Below are 16,147 nucleotides of genomic sequence, written 5' to 3'. Positions count from 1 at the left end.
TAAAGCAGTTGCGAGGGTGAGGTCAAACATAGAAGAGGAATGTTATGAATGGTTTGAAGACGCCTCTAGACTGGCTGACAAGATTGACGTTACAGTCTCAGTGCCAAGAATCACTGGGAGGTAGGAACATAGGAACAATGCAGCTAGCGTAAACCCGGAATCACATGATCGTGTTAATGTTGCCATACCTTTTATAGATCATTTATTGGAAAAAATTAGTTCAAGATTCAGCAAAGACAACAAGGCTGGCACCGAAATTTTTTCCTTGGTTCCATCTGCTGTGGTGAAGCATGACAGTCTTCATAATTATGCAGAAAAGCTGCAATTTTGGCAACAGGACTTACCTACACCATCCTCTCTTCTTTCTGAGTTAAAGGAATGGCAATACTTTTGGAAACAGTACACACCCACTTTACAGCTACCAGGAAATCTTTTTGGAGTGTGTAAAACATGCTGATGAGGATATGTACCCCAACATATGAGTTTTGCTTATTATTGGTTGTACCCTTCCTGTTAGTTCTGCCAAAGCTGAGTGTTTATTCTCTGGGTTGCGATGAATCAAGTCATATCTCATAAACAGGATGTCCGATAAGCGATTGTCAGGACTTGCACTCATGCACTTACATCATGACCTTGACATTGATGTTGACGAAATCTGTACAATCTTTGTAACCAAACACAAGAGGAGGATGTTCCAAGGGTGCATCCTTTACGAGTAGTAGTAGTACGACAGTAAGTGACCAAGGAATTGTAACGTGCAACCGTGACAGGTGGGAGAGGGTGTGGGGGTGTGTGGGGGAGAAGTAATTTGCCTCAAAAGAGTCCAACAGTCCCTTCTGAACGAAAGTTTGGACCCCCCCTATCAAAAATTCCTGGATCCGCCCCTGATTCCCATTTAAAGGGTATCACCAAGCTCGAATGTGAGAATAATGTTCAAGCCACCACTAAATTGTTTAATAGTTTGGGCCTTTATGTTCACCCAGACAAATCAATTTTAGAGCCATCACAGGTTCTAGAGTTTCTAGGCTTTGTCTTAAATTCCATGACCATGACTGTCACTTTGTCTCATACCAAGGTGGAAAATATCACACAGGTTTGCAAAGATCTTTTGACCAGAACACAACCTACCATCAGGGAAGTGCAGTTGTCATAGGAAAACTTGTGGCCAGTTGCCCTGGGGTTGCTATGGTACCCCTGTTCTATAGGCAGCTAAAGAAGGAAAAAACTGCTGCCCTTAAGTTTCATCATGGTAATTTTGATGAAAGCATGGCACTGTCACCTAAAGCAGAGTCAGATCTACAGTGGTGGGTTGAGAACATTGAAAATGTTTCTAAACCTATTTCACAAGGTAATCCATCTAAACTCTTAATACAGATGCATCCCTACATGGATAGGCAGCTGTTTTTTGGGGGACAATCATCAGGAGGCCACTGGGCACCTGATGAAGCTCACCAGCATATTAATTGCCTTGAATTAAAAGCAGCGTACCTGGGATTACAGTCCTCCTATAAAAACTTGTCTCATACCCATGTGAGAATTTTTCTTGATAACACCTCAGCAGTTTCTTACATCAATAATATGGGGGGCACTCATTCGCTTGAATGCAATCAAATTGCTAGAACTATTTGGATGTGGTGCATTGCATGGGTTATTTGACTACCTGCTGCACATTTGCCAGGAAAGTGTAATACTGCAGCCGATAAAGCCTCCAGAATTTTTCATGGTCAGACAGAATGGAAGCTTTATTCCAACATTTATGTGTCAATCACACAAGCCCTGGAGGCCCCATCTATTGATTTATTTGCATCCAGGCTTAATTTTCAGACTAAGCCTTACAAAGCTTGGCACCCTGACCCTGGTGCCAAATATGCTTTTTTTGTTGACTAGGGGGAATACTATTTCTACGCTTTTCCTCCATTCAATTTCATTGATAGGTGGAAGAAGGTGGAAGCTGACCAAGCCTCGAGGATACTTATTGTGCCACTGCAGACAACACAGGCATGGCTTCCAATTTTGTTGTGCCTCCTTGTTCAGTAACCTCTCATTCTTCCTCAAGGAAAGAAAGTGCTCCAGCTGCCATAAAGCCATACAACCCCTATGCCTTTCACCCACTCCACCACAAGTGGACTCTGATGGCTTGCAAATCATCAGGATGTCTTTATAAATTTCAAAGACTTTCAGAGCAAGTTATTGACACTGTCATGTCATCATGATGAGAATCAACAAAGAAACAGTACAGGACCTACCTTATGAGATGGCATAAGTTTTCAGCTAAATAGTATTGTGATCCCTTGCAACCAACTGTGACAGATGTTATTGAATTTTGACTGAAAGTTTTCAAACTGGCATTTGATATAGCTGGTTCAACACAGCTTGGAGTGCATTGTCAGCTGTCATTGTTTTTCCTGACGACACACCTGCTGGAGGCAATCTCTTAGTTGTAAGATTCGCGAGAGGAGGCCCTCTAAAAAAAGTACACAAGTACTTGGGACGTTTATGTTGTGTTAGAATTTTTACGCAAATTTGAGCATGTTCGAAAATTATCATTGAAGGTGTTCTCTTGGAAGCTCACCATACCGCTAACGTTATTATCAGGTCAGCGTATTCAAACTATACACCTGCTAGATACTAGGTACATGACCTTGACAGAGTCAAGTTGTTCATTTTCTATTTCTAAACCAGCGAGATAAACAAGACCTGTTACTTATCTACATGACCTTGTTTTTCAGGCATATTTTAAGGATCCTGGACTCTGTATTGTAGAGTGTCTACAGGAGTGTCATTTGTACAAAACTTCTTAGATGACAAGAAATTCAATTCCTCATAAGTTTTGTAAAGCCACATAAGGCAGTTTCAAATGATGTCATTGGAAGATGGGTCAAGTGTGTTTTGGCATATGCTGGTATTGATACAAACCAGGTTGGAGCCCACAGCACTCGTTCAGCCCCAACTTCGGCTGCAAAGAAGTCTGGTTTGGACATGGCAACCATCATGAAAGCTTCTGGATGGTCAAATGCGTCTCCTTTTGCTCTGTTTTATGACAAACGCATGGAACAAAATCTTGATGCTAATTTGGTCAGATAGTCTTATCTAATGTTTAACAGTAAAGTTTGGATGCAACTGTTGAGGTCTCATATTGTACTTTTACACGCCTACTGTCCTTGCATTAAACTTGTTGTTTTAATACTGTTGTTTCATAATCACCTTGTTTTAAAATCTCACATGATCCCATAGTGATGTCAGCAATTGTAAGGGAAGATAAAAAATTGGATGAGCTTACCTGTAAGTAAAGATTGACTGTGATTCTCCTGAACCATTGTGTAAGAACCAATGGACTATGTACCTACCCATTGAGGTGTTGACTGAGTCACTGACTCATTATCCCTACCCCCTCTTGGGTCAGTGTTACTCGACAATGTTTAAAATTTAAAGGGAAGCTTCCTTGTGCAATCACACATGATCCCTTCTTTCCTATGAAATGGTTCAGGAGGATTACAATCAAACTTCACTTACAGCTAAGCTCGTTTAATTTTTTATTTCATCCTCAGTGGTAAAGAAAAAGGAGAGGTTAGCTCTTGAACAGTTGAAAACGAAAAAGTTATTAGGAGAACAAGAATTGAAGTGCAAAATGACAGAATTGGAGTATGAGAAGGAGTTTATGGAGGCCCAAGAAGAGAGGGAAATAGTTAGGCTTGAAGTTTACAAACAAGCTGAAGAAAATAAGATTGACAATTTAGAAAGAGGAGATAATATGGACATTTTGTCAATGGAGCTTGAATCATCTACTACACAAAGAACTAAACCATGTAATTTGAAGGGCTAACCTAGAATTATGGAAGGGCAATTGTTGGAGCACAGCCTATTCCCTTTGAATGCTCACCTACACAAGCATAAGTAACATTGGAGCAATTGTGTATACCAGGAGACATCTATAAAGTTGAAACTTTAAATAGTGCTCAAGCATGCATGCCAACCACCAATGCCACACCCAACTCAGTGCTGCCACTAACTGAATATGCTCCTGCTGTTCAAGTTTTCAAACATGAAATTGGGCCACACAGTAAAGGGGAGGCCGAGAGTTTAAGACACCAACCAGTATCAAATAGTAGGTCTCAGAAAGTACCAGTTCAGTTCCAGTCGTCACCCCTAGTTGAAACTTGTAAGCAATTCCCAGTCCAGTTTCAGTCATCATGCCCACTTGAACATCATATGCGAGCTCCTCTTAAGCCACCACACTCAGATAGATTTCCTAAACAAGGGTCTGTGCAACCACCTTTGTCTCGACTAGTTGAACATTTACCTCAAAGTAACATTGCACCTAGACAAGGAAGTAGAGAGGAAGTTGCACAAGCATTATGTCAAGTTGTTTTATCACCTAAAGTAGAGTACATGTGTTTTGATGGGAACCTGTTAAAGTATGTCTTGTTTATGCAGAACTTTGAAACTTGTTCAGAGAAAGGCAATCTCAACTGTTCCAGGAGACTACAGCTCCTAGTTCAGCATTGCTATGGCAAAGTGCGAGATGCAATTGAAAGCTGTGGAAACTTACTAGTGGAAGAGGGTTATTAAGGTGCGAAGAACACTTTGGTGAGAACTTGGGCAAACCTCACATAATAGCAAATGCACATACCAAGAAGCTAGAGAACTTACCTCCTCTAAAGCAAGAAGATGGACAGCGTCTACTAGCATTTTCTAGGTCTTTGAATGTTGCTGAAAGAACCCTTACAGGCATGGGGCCTCAGTATGTGGGTGACTTAAGCCACACAAACACTCTGAGAGAACTAAACCGACAGCTTCCATTGTTTATGAGTCAAGTGAAGCGAGTGTGTGGGTAGGATCATCGAGTCTGGCCAGAGACCCAGATTTGTGGACTTTCTTCAGTTCTTGAAACAGAGAGCATTGCTTGTGAACGATGAGTTTGGAGAAAACTTTAATGGCTCTCGTTAGAGTTGAGTCCATAAAATCAGCAGTCTCTTGATTAGCATACACCAACATGAGGCTATTGGGCCAAGCTTGGCGATGCATTCTGTTGCTGGTACTGAACTGCCTGGTATTTACTGACAATTTTTTTTAGTGCCTTAAAGTATGGTTAAGCACTGCATAGCATTTGGATGCAAAAATAGAAGTTCCAAATGGGAATGCAAGGACTTGTCATGGCATTCACTCCTACTTTCGAACAAGAAATTGTTCAAGGAATGACTTGTTAAACTATAATGGGAACGCTCCATTAACCAAACATTCTTATGTTTGTAGTCAGCATTAAAATGCTGACTGTCTCACAAAACCATTAGGAGGACAAAGAACTTACTTGAACCCAGAATCTGTGCCTACAAAGTTTGTTTTACTGTCAAAAACCAAAGGGGACAAAGCCCATTGACAGAGCAACGATAAACACAAGCAATAGGAAAGCAGCAAAATCACTACACTCAGTCCTTGATTCAGATACAAAACTTTGAAAACTCTGGTTAATTATCAGGTTCAGAAACTGACCTTAGAGAATATGAAGACCCATTTTCAACTGCAACTGAAAATTTAGAACATCGACTCAAGTTAAAGAATGACGAAATATCATGTTTATTTGAGGAGTGGAAGATTGAAGCGACCCCCCCAACCTTCATCAAAGATAAGAGTCAACCCAACACAACTGGATCACTTCTCATCTTATATACCAAGTCCCCATTTGATGCAAGATCCGCCATTTGGACCAAAAACACTGAAGTTCTCCTCTGGACAACTGGTTAAGGTACCCAATGTTATTCAAACCACGATACCGCAAAGGATAGCACGTCAGCATACCCAGTACTGCACCGAGACTGGATCTAAGGCGTTCAGCAAGCTGATGATGCTGCATGTTCTGAATGAATGCAAGGCCTCGACCAGAAAGTCTCTCCAAGGCCTTGACTATTTCGTAGCAGAAGGGGTCCCTGCATTCAATGAACTGGAAGGCTTGGTTCTTCAACTGGGGGAGCTTGGTAAATCGTTTAAGGTGGCCAAATTCTACCTGAGGGGCAATTTCAGGGTAAGCAACCAAAAGTTTCAAGAGGTCCAAAAAGATTAGATTATGTTTTTCAAGCAGGGTGATCTTATTTCGCAAATAGATGAAGGTATAGCACGAAAAAAATTGTTCTGATGACAGGTTCACCCTGGCCAGGAAATATTTGTCGGTTTTTAGCATTCCGTTTAGCCGTTCTCATTTTCGCCAAAACTAGGTTTTGTAGTCACATCCATTTCATCGGCCGTTGCCTTCATTCCAAAGTTATTCCTAAGGGTTTTCGCTCCAATTTTCACACATCTTCTTTTTCTCATTCGAATCAATATCGTCACCAAATTCAGTGCGCCCAAAATTCTTTTTCACGTAATATTATGAGAATCACAATCAGAGCTATGTGCCAAAAACGTAACAAACTCACCGAACAAATTCTACATTGCCGCTCTGAACTTTCCAAAATCTGTCCAGCTGTTTTAGTACAATCCATTCGTGCCAAAATTCAGGATGCCAATTCTAAACTTTTTAAACATTTGCACCAAATTAAGGCCCAAAAACTCGACCAACTTATCGGCCCTCAAGTCACAAACGACTCATCGCCTGAAAACCTCAAAACTGTAGTTACCATTCCAGAAAATTTACTACTTTCCGATTCAGAAAAATCAGTTCTCAGCAAAGGCTTAAATTTTGTTCCCATATCACAAAAAACCGACGAATTTTCAGTTAAGCAAGACGTTGAAAAATTCCTTCGCCGCGTTCAGTTGAAAGCCTTTTTTCATGACAAAGAAGATGATTCTAACACCTCTAACAAAGATACTTTCGAAACACTCCAGATTCGAAAGTCTAAATGGACTCCCCCAGAGGGCCAGTTCTCATCTTTAGATTTTTTCCTCAAAAAATGTCGCCACGATATCAACAAACTTAAATTCAATCATCACACCAAATTTTCCAATCTTTCTTCGGAAGAGTGGTCGGCACTAAAAAGTCTAAAAAAACGCAAAGACATTGTCATTAAGGCGGCCGACAAAGGCGGTGCAGTTGTTGTTTGGCGGGCCGACCTCTATCAAAAAGAAGCTTTGCGGCAACTTTCTGACACCTCCTTTTATGCTAAAGTCGACAAAGATCTCACTTTAATTAACCAAAACATTGTCAAAAATACGATTAACGATCTCATAGCTAAACAAGAATTGCCGGCCACTGCTAAAAATCTCATCATTACTACTCCTAGAACTTCGTGTATTTACTTTTTACCTAAAATCCACAAATCTAACAACCCAGGTCGACCCATCGTTTCTGCCTGCAGTTGTCCCACTGAACTTATTTCCAGCTATTTAGACAAAATTATGGCACCTATCGTCAAAACTCTACCGTCTTTCATTAAGGACAGCCAACACGCACTTGAAATTTTTCGTGACTTTAGTTTCCTCGACCAAAACAAACTTATTTTCACCATGGATATAACATCTCTTTACACTGTCATTCCCAATGACGAAGGTCTCCGGGCCCTCAAAAATTTTTTCGATCAACGCACTGTTAAGGAACCTAGCTCTGAAACACTACTCCGTCTGGCCGAACTAGTGCTCACACTCAATTGCTTTTCATTCGGTGGTAACTACTACAAACAAACTAATGGCGTGGCCATGGGTACTATAATGGGACCCAGCTACGCCAATCTTTTTGTTGGTTTTATCGAACATCAATTTTTTAGCCAATACCACGGCCCAAAACCTCAACTCTACGGCCGCTACATTGACGATTGCATCGGCGCTACCTCCTCTACCAAAGAGGAGCTCACTCAATTTATAACCGCCGTCAATTCCTTTCATCCGGCTCTTAAATATACCTGGGAAATTTCCGACAATTCTTTGGCTTTTCTAGACATCAAAATTTCAATTGAAGGCAACGGCTTATGTACTAGTGTTTACTATAAACCTACAGATTCACATAGTTACTTGTTGTATTCATCCTCACATCCATCACACGTCAAGAACTCCATACCTTTTTCACAGTTTCTCAGACTTCGTCGTTTATGCAGTGACGACTCTGATTTTTCCGAAAAATCAGAGGCAATGTGCCAGTTTTTCGATAAACGTGGCTATCCTGTTTCTGTCGTTCAAGCGGGCTACCACCGTGCCCAACATATCGATCGACAGGCAGCACTATAAACGGCCGAGAAGGAGAACACGGATCGCATTCCATTTACTCTTACATTTCACCCTCACAACCACGCAGTTAAATCTATCATTCTTAAAAATTTTAAATTACTCCAAAACGATTCAGAGACTGGCACTATCTTTTCGCAACCCCCACTTATTTCATTCAAACGTGACAAAAACATAGGCAACTTTTTAGTCAGGAGTTCATTTCATACCAATGACCAATCTGGAACTTTTAAATGCGCTCGCTCACGATGCAAAACTTGTCCTTTCATCCATAACGTAGAGAAAATATCGGGACCCAAAAGATCCATTAAGATCATTGATCACTTTACGTGTACCTCCGCCAATGTTATTTACTGCATAACTTGCACTTATTGCAATAAGTTATACATCGGCGAGACAGGAAGACGACTGGGTGACCGATTCCGAGAACACCTTCGCGATGTGGAAATAAATGACAAGGACACATCCAAGCCAGTCGCTAGACACTTTAATCTTCGTTATCATTCTAAACAGCATATGGCAGTTTGCGGCCTTTCCTTACATCTAGGCAGTTCGGAAAGCCGTAAAACACTAGAACAAAAATTTATATTTCAAATCGGCACCCTTAATCCCCACGGAATCAACGAGCGCTTTTCATTCAACTAATTTATTCCTGTTTTCTCGTCACAATATTCCCACCAATGGCGTAGCTCCACCTTCTACATATAAATCCACACACAACCCACAATTCCTCTAATCGCTCTGACGAAGGGCTAACGCTCGAAACGTCAGCTTTTTTACTCTTTACGGTGGCTAATTTACGTTTTCAACCCAGTTGTTAACACTAAATTACCTGCTTTACTCTCCCACCGACGCAGCACCACAGTTTCTTTAGAAACTTACCCCTTTATTCTTTTGCTCTTTATGTTTGGTTTTTGTTAGTAGAACAACGTGAACAATGAGTTTGGAGAAACAAAAAATACATTTGTAATAGATTTTATCCATTCAGATTATTGTGGTTATTTGATTCAGATACCATGAAACATACATATTGCATATATTTTTTGTTGTTAATGTTGCATTAACGAGGTAATCCTTGCTTTGTGTTAAGCTGTGTTTCATATTTTCACTCAAGTTCACATAAGCTCCTCGTCTCCAGATGCAAGTTATTGCAGTGTATTTGCTCTGAGTGACACCGAAGATTCTGACCTGCGACAGCAATTCCAACACAACCATGACAAGTTATGTAACCAATGTGAAAGTTTGCATTCAACCCTGAATAATGTATTTACTGCGGTCGATGAAGCATCTTTTACCACAGAGGACAAAGATGAAGCTTTGTTTCTCGCTAGCTCTGTTACACTTGCCATCCCGTCATGGAAGTGCCATTTTATGCGGTCGACCCACCAAGATCAGGCTTGTTTGGACGTGATCAATGCCCTTAATTCTGGAACAGTATTCATTGTAAATGACTGGGCCATGAAGTTCTTGCCTCAGAGATACCGTGAGTTGCAGACAGACTGGTTTGGTATGCAAGGTATTTCTTGGGACATGTCTGTGGTGTACAGACGGATAAGGGGTGTGCTACAGTGGCAAGCCTTTATCCATGTGATTCAGTCCTGTACCCAAGGAAGTTCTGTTGTAACCGCGATTGTGCAACAAGTTCTTGCCACATTGAAGCCAGAGTATCCTAAAATCAACAAGGCCTACTTTAGGAAAGATAACGCTGGCTGCTACCATTCCTTCTGCACGCTAATGAAGTGCCATGAAATTTTAGCAAACACCAGAGTGAAGGTAGTCCGTGTTGATTTCAGCAACCTTCAAGGCAGGAAAGGGGCTGCAGATTGACTAGCTGCCAGCTGTAAAAGCCACATTAGGACGTTTATTAATGAAGGCCACGATCTCTACTTTGCCAGCAACCTGAAGGAAGCTCTGCTATCCCACGGTGGTTTGGAAGGTGTACGAGTGTTTTCTCTGGATACCAAAGAAGAAATGCCATACGATGCACAAACCATTGCAGGAATCACCGAGTTGAACAACTTTGAGTTTAGTTCAGTGGGCTCTATTTCCTGTTGACGTGCATAATTCTGTCGGCCAAGGGAAAGTGATCAAAATAGAAAAATCCTCTTCTGGTGAGTTCATGGTTCTTAAATGAAACCAGGCCTTCCTGCTAGTTTATGACAGTCTGTTCTGTAATATTTCGATTAATTAGGGAAAAATGTTATCCCCAAGGCATCATAAAAGACTTTTCTATCAGAGGTTAAATGTTTACAAAATGCTGCTCAAACAAACAAAATACAAGAAAAAGGGGTGGGTATTTTAAACCCCTCTTACATGGTAATCTGTCATGGGCTGCCTTTGAGGGTTGCGTGTTAATGCAAGATAATCATTTCTTAGCTGTGTGGTTGTCATATTTATATTTCTCTTATTACTTTTAAAGGCCCTCGACAAGGGATTCTGCAACCATCATATTTTGCAGAGGATTTTTGTTCCTTTAAAAGTAACTCACACAAATTGTCAGGGGAAGAAAATGCGGCTGAAGAGATAGCTTCCATGGAACATGGCTAGGCAGCAGGGGTGTATTCATGTCCTCAAGACAGCTGCATTTGTATTTCTCAAAAGCTTTCAGCCATACAAAAGTACTTGTCACTTGAAAAATGTACCAGGGTACCAGAAAAACATTCTTTAATGGACATGGCAAAAATTGGCCACAAATAATATTTGGAAGAAGGCGTGGAAAAGCTGCCATTGCTTCAAGCCCCTGTGCGACAGGAAAAATCTTTTGTTTCTCTGAAAGAAGGCTGGGCCCTTCAAGTAGTAAAGAAGGTTTACAGATTCAGTGAAAATTAAAAGTCATACCTTTTATATAAATTTCAAGTAGGGCAGATCTCAGGCCATAAGCTTGACCCAGAGGTAGTTGCTCAAGAGATGTGGCGTGCCTGAGGCACCAATTGTACACTACTATTCTAGTCATCTGAATTCCTCACAACCACCCAGATCACCTCTTTCTTATCAAGACAGAGTGCCTTGGTACACCTGAGAGATCCTGATGAGTCTGATATCCAAGTAGCTTAAGAGGAGAGTAACTATATGCAAGGCGAAGGAGACTGTTGCATCAATACAACTTGTCCATCCCCTGATCTATGATCAATATGATCTTTGTTAAATGGTGTTAAATGACTCTTTGAAGATCTAGAAGCTACCCATGTTGTAGCACATGTGTGAAGACCTTGGCCTCCATATACCACCAAAGCCCATGCATAACAAGGCCCCATAATTGTCTCTACTGAAAGAGAATATCAGCAAATGTACTTGTCAAAAGTCATCGTGACGCGAACTTTCTCTTCAGCTTAGCAGAATAGAAAAGTGAGGAAGAAATGACTGAACTGTGACTCATTCCTATTGTCAGTTACAGGTTATCTTAATTTTATAGATGCATGTGGAGTAATTAGAAGTTGTTTTAGCTTGTTCTGTTTTTCTCTTAGTTATGTCAATATTGACCCTCACTTTCCTTTTCTGGTTTTCACATTGGTAATTTAATTTACTCATCTGGTAAACAAACTAAATAGTGAGTGAAGACAATGTAGGTGTTACTCTTGTTTGTTCACAAATCAAATTTTGCATATCATAAAAATTAAGTAGATGCAGTAATTCTTTTGAGTTTAAGTTCATCGAATCCAGTGCATCCACTTGCAAAATATCAGTAAAGTCACAGTCAAAGTCCCCCTCAAGAAAAATATTAAAAGATTAAAACCATGCCTTTTCCGGACCATTTTCAAAGGGTATGAAAAAATCATTAGCATTCGGTGGTCTGTATACAACAGAAAACAATGAGGAGCTAGTAGGAAGTTTCACTTCATCCAAATTGCTTCAATGACCTCAGGTGACAAATCTTTTCAATGAACTGCTTAAAGATGCTCTGCATAGTACAAATTTAAGAAGTTGTTCATTTAATAAATGCTCTGAACCAAGGAAAGGAAAAGCTACTAGTAAGTAAAAAGTCAGAGACATGGGCATTACATTTGTTGAAATAAGTGCGCAAGAGGCTGTTTATACTGTTCTGCAACTTCCAATGACAAAGGCATCCAGAAAAGTAATTTCCATAAATACTTCAGCTCCAGAGGACAGAGAAGAGCAACAATCAGTATAGAAAGAGCAGGTTGCCAAAATCCTTCATATATAAACCAGAGCTGGTTAAACTATCTAATGGCAAGGAGCCAGCAATGTACCATGCTGCAGTTACAGTGACAAAAACAACACCTGACGACCAAAGTATAGCCAAACACATAAGCACCATAATATACCAATCTCAGACCACAAAATTAGTCAACCACAGTTCAAGCACAAACATCATCATATCACCTGCATGTTCACACTCAGACCACACCATTGCTCAACTGTAGTTCATGTACACATACCATTGCATCACATTCTCATTCACCAGCTCAGACCACACCATTTCTCGACCATAGTACACGCAAACACACCATTACATCATATATATTCAATAACTCATAACACACCATTAGTCAACTACAGTTCACTCGCCCACTATTCTGTCACATACATATCCACCAACTAAAAATGATCAGCATTGGCTGTTAGACAACCGATAGACTTGTTGAATGCTCAAAATATTGGAAGACATAGCTGTTATAAATTATCGTAAAGGAACTCAGAGTAATAATGCTTTAAATATTCTACACATTACACAAAAAAGGGTTGCAGAGATTCTCCTGTCAGTTCCACAACACAAAGCCATAGGGGTCAATGGGATCAGTGCAAAGCTGTTAAAGATCACATCCAGTGCCATATCAAGCCCACTATGCAGGCTGATTAACCAATGCCTTAACACAGCAACCTTTCCTTCCTTGTGAATCTCTATATAGTCACCTCAAGAGTAACAATATGCTGCACCAGCTTCAATCTGGTTTCAGAAGATCCCACTTGACTGAGACAGCTCTGATACATTTCACTGATCAGCGATGCTTTGATCTAAATCGCAACAGCGTAACTACAAAAAGGCCTTCGATCTAATCAACCATGAAATACTCCTATCCAAGTTCAGTGCCTATAATATTGGAGAAAAAGAAGTTAAATTGCTTACAAACTGTCTAAGTGGTCGTCTCCAGTATGTTAATATTAATGCAATGTTTTCCCAAATGAAACCTGTACAATACGGCGTACCTCAGGGGTCTGTGTTGTTCCTAATCTTTGTGAACGATTTACCAGCCATGGTACAACATTCTACCATTGACATGTGGATATTACAACTTTGAGCCATTCATGTGATGTCAGGAATGCACCAGACACACTATCTACAAACTTGCAAAGTGATACCCAGGGAATCATGAAAAGGTCTAATGCCAAGAAAATGATCCTGAGTGAATCAAAAATGAAATGCATGTTTGTTACTGGAAAGAGGCTATGCAAATGTATGGAAAACGATAAACTCTCAACTCAAGTGAATGGGAAACAGCTGGGACAAGTTGAGTTTCAAAAACTTCTAGGTGTGTTGATTGATGAAAAATTTAGCCATGTTGACCACATCAGCGAACTTTGAAAGAGACTGTCACTATGAATTGCTGTATTAAAGACAATCAGGACTTCCTGTTCTGTGGATAATCTCACCAAAGTCCTAAAGCTACAAAAACACGCAGCTCATGTTATATTAAACGCAGACACCAGGGACAATAGTGTTAAGCTCTTCTCTAGATTAGGATGGCTTCCATTTTATGATGAAGCAAAAATAAATAAGTGCCCAGTAGGTGATTGCCCTCAATATATGAAAAGTTTATTCACTAGGAATTCAGATATACATCATGGGAGAAGTCGATTCGGAGAATGGAACCTAGTCTGCAAGAGATTTAATAGGGAAACTGAGGGTGGCAGGACATTCTAAGTAAGTGGTGTAAAACTTTGGAATTCATTTCCAACCTGTGTAAAATAAAAAATTAATTTGTCACCTTCAAATTCTGATGTATGTAAATGCCTGTAAGTATTGCAAGAAGGTTCCAAAAACCCAGTTACGCCTTCCACCTCAATCTATTCACTGTCATGCAAGACAATATACATTATGCTGCTCAACCTTGAAGACCTACCTCCAGCAACTTCTGAGAAAAAACTTTTAGCGTCTGGCGTTGAGAAAAGTGACTTGACCAAAATCTACCTCCTACCATTCCAAGCCATGAGAGAAATTAAATTGACGATGTTCCAATACAAAATCATTTACCAAATTTTACCAACGAAGAGCTTGTTACACAAAATGAAAAAAAATGCCTCACCCTCCTGTCTCTTTTCTCCTTCTAAGTGTCAGACCCTGTGGCATTTGTTAATTAACTGCATGCACACAAGTTCTTTTTGGAATAGATTCCAGGAGTGGTACTCAATCTCTAGTAATACAAAACTGCTGCTGCCAGAACTAGAGGTTATGTTCAGAATTATTTGCTGTCACACCTACTGTTTAGCCCTCAACCTCTTCATGATTTTGGGTAAATACTTCTTATATGTTAACACTTTAAATACCATAATGTACCAATTCGATGATTTTGTCTCACTTGTGCACGAAAAAATTTATCCAGAAAAATACATTGCAGTCACTTGTAATAAGGAGAAAGAATTCAGGAACAAATGGAAATTTTTTCTGTCTTTATAAAATTGCATTGTGCCCTTTTTCTTGTTATTTTTTTGTACCTATTTATTTAATAATCTATTAAATTCTAGAAAATTAATACCCTATGTAGTGTAATTCCCAAACAAAAATCTTATTAGTGACTCAAACAATTAACATGCAAACAAAAATGTAAATAGATCAACTGTAATTAAATTTGACTAGCGTAATTGTATTGTAATATATGTATTGTAAGTAGTGCAGGTTAATGTAAGTACATACATAAGTATAATATATAGAAAAAAATTAAAAAAATAAAAAAAAATTTCAAAAATGCCTGAATGACTGCTTTTGCCAGTTGAATAAGGACATTCACCATTTTAAAGTTAATTGGCATTGCCATTTTGTTTTACTTTTTAGAATTTTTTCTAGTTTTTCTCTTTTTGCATCTTTATCAATGTTATATCCTTTATATCTGTATTTTACATAATATTATTCTGAGTGCACATTTATATAAATAGGATACTTTTAGTATATACATAGGATATATTTGATGTAGGAGGGCCACAAGTTATTAGTATTGTAACTGTTTCGTGTTACCCTTCATAAATAAAGTTGGATTGATCGATTGATTGATTGATTGGACTGCAGCGCTAATAGGCACACCAACACATCACACAAACATACACCACTAACTGACCACAATTCACATACAACTTTGCAAATGCATTTATCACTCCTTCCCAAACACTTGACTTAAATACATACCCAATACCATTGTCCTGTCGCATGTCTCCTCCGAAAAGCTTCACAGAATTGCTTAAGCTGGTAGATGATGACTGTGAGAATGTGCCATTGGTAGACTCACCTGCTCCACCTAAAACCATTGGCAATTCAATTTGAGTGGTTGAAGGCAGAGGTGGATGGCCTAAGAAACGAAGTGAAAAATCTGAGAAGGACAGTGAGGGAGCTAAAGGTTATAGAGCTTTTGAAGTCAGACTAAGCAAAATCTCGAGTCAAATTTCTGGCAAGTCAGATGGGCTGGCAATTTTAAACACGAAACTCTATTTTGGAAGAATGAATGAACATATGAATAACTTTTTATTAACTGTATGGGAGTATTTAGCCTCAGCAAAAGTAATGGGGACACTATTTACCATTTGTTGTGATATTTTAGACTTAGACAACTCCCTTTAAAATTAGAAGCTCCTGATTTTCTATGAGAGCAGCCCTACCTACGATCCACCATGTGTTTTTCACTAGAATGAAAAAGGACCAAGTTGTTTTTGTTGAGTTTATTCCTAGCATATACCTTTATTGTCTTGTTTGGAAACATCATATACTATCTTTCAACATGGTGTCAGGAGTGGGATCCCAAAGTATGGAGGGACAGTCGTTACATCCACACAA

The 16,147-nt window shown here is 39.6% G+C and overlaps 1 pseudogene; it reads left to right on the top strand.

The window, feature by feature from the left end:
* Window positions 1-1,048: 1,048 nt before the first annotated feature.
* On the top strand, window positions 1,049-2,037 carry LOC149034312 (uncharacterized; annotated as a pseudogene).
* Window positions 2,038-16,147: the final 14,110 nt, after the last annotated feature.

Source organism: Pocillopora damicornis, chromosome 14, assembly GCF_964200805.1.
Source record: "Pocillopora damicornis chromosome 14, jaPocDami1.2, whole genome shotgun sequence".
NCBI classification, from domain to species: Eukaryota; Metazoa; Cnidaria; class Anthozoa; order Scleractinia; family Pocilloporidae; genus Pocillopora; species Pocillopora damicornis.
The sequence above is the reverse complement of the archived record's forward strand: the minus strand, read 5'-3'. Positions and strand labels throughout refer to the sequence as shown.